Here is a 1,796-nt window from a genome sequence, read left to right as displayed (position 1 = left end):
ATTGCACATCAGGGATGAACCCCAGCTGCTGCACTCTGCCTAAGCAGGTACTTTAATCTACCAAGCTTATCTGGCCAGCCCTTGAGCTGGTCTTGAACTCATAATGGTCCTCCTGCCTCCATGCCTAGCTTGGCTGCAACTCTTTTTTTTTTTTTTTCTTTTTGTAGTACTGGAGATTGAACTTCGGACCTTGAACTTGCCAGGCAGGCACTTATGCCACTGAACTATCTCCCAGGCCCAGTTCCAACTCTTAATACTGCCGCTTCAGATTCCTAGAGTGCGGTGATTATAGGTGTGCATCACCACAACTGGCCAAATTTTGGATTTTAAATGGTGGTATCTGAACAGTGATTTTACTCCCAGCTCCTAGAAACTCACCCTATGTAAGTCAAAACTACAGAGAGAATGAAAGATGACAAACTCTTTAAAATAAAGCTAGAAGTTATTAAATAGCTTGGACTGTAGTCTATGAGGAAAGACTTTGGCTGCATATAGTGAAAGTCAAAAAGGAGTGTGAGACCAGAGGCTTAGCGCTGCATATCTTGCAAACAGAAAGAGTTTCCCCAAGAAAGTCCCTTATCCTATAGGCCATGACCTATGTGCCCTTGTACAGAACATTAAGAACAAGCAGGCTGAAGCCAGAGCTACCCTATGTTCTCTTGTCACAAAGATTTGCGATCTGTAGTAAGTCAAGTTGAATAAGGACAAATAAGCTCTATTTTTAGCAAGCAATCTGTGGGTGAGGTAAACTCGAGGAGCTATGCATAATAAGCAATCCTGTAGTGTGAAAAAGAACTCAAACATGTCATACAGCTTCATAAAGAAAATACTTTAGAACACCAGTACTTAGCCGCGGACCAGTGTGTCCTTGGGCTAGAGAGCACGACATCAGACTTCTGCACTGGAACTTTCCTTATGGTAATGAAGGAAGGGCAGTGACCACCTGGTGCAGAAGCTGCAGAAAGTTTAAAAATGGGTGATGTTGAGAAAGACAAATTTTTTGTATAGAAGTGTGCCCTGTGTTACGCTGTTGAGAAGGGAGGCAAGCACAAGACTGTGTCAAATCTCCATGATCTCTTTGGGTGGAAGACAGGTCAGGCTGCTGGATTCTCTTACACAGATGCCAACAGGAACAAAGGTATCACCTGGGGAGAGGGTACATTGATGGAGTACTTGGAGAATCCCGAGAAGTACATCCCTGGAACAAAAATGATCTTTGGTGGCATCAAGAAGAAAGAAGAAAGGGCAGACTTAATAGCTTACCTTAAAAAAGGCTACTAAAGAGTAATAGTCACCAACTTATTTATTACAGAACAGAAATGTCTCATGGCTTTTGTACGTGTGCCATAATTTAATATTCCTCATACACAAAAATTCAGATCATGATATGTGAATGGTTGACAGAATATTTTTGTTGGACAGTCCTGATTTAAATAAACTTGGCTTGTAGTTAAATGGATATCTTTTTTTTTCTTCAAGGTTTGATAATAATTCCAGTCCAGTAAATACTATCACTGTTTTCCCTCCTAAATATATGGTTGGACTTGATTAGTAATGTTCGGCTTTTCACAAAGATTGAGAAAGTCATCTCAAAACTGCCGATGGTTGGTTTTATATTTAGATTTATATAACTGGTTATGTGAATATGTTTAAATACTTGGAGAATCTTTCATTGCCTCAAAACCAAGCAGGACTCCCCTGTTTCAGTTTGTGTTTATCAGTTAAAGGGAGTGATTAAAGACAAGAAAGCTATATCTATATTTTTAGTCTTGACTGTGGCAATTTAATTAGAATTC

General features: G+C 39.9%; 1 pseudogene; it reads left to right on the top strand.

Moving 5' to 3' along the window:
• The first annotated feature begins 972 nt into the window (after nt 1-972).
• Nucleotides 973-1,281, top strand: LOC101565808 (annotated as a pseudogene).
• Nucleotides 1,282-1,796: the final 515 nt, after the last annotated feature.

Source organism: Octodon degus, unplaced genomic scaffold (genome assembly GCF_000260255.1).
Source record: "Octodon degus isolate 3935 unplaced genomic scaffold, OctDeg1.0 scaffold00002, whole genome shotgun sequence".
NCBI classification, from domain to species: Eukaryota; Metazoa; Chordata; class Mammalia; order Rodentia; family Octodontidae; genus Octodon; species Octodon degus.
The sequence above is the reverse complement of the archived record's forward strand: the minus strand, read 5'-3'. Positions and strand labels throughout refer to the sequence as shown.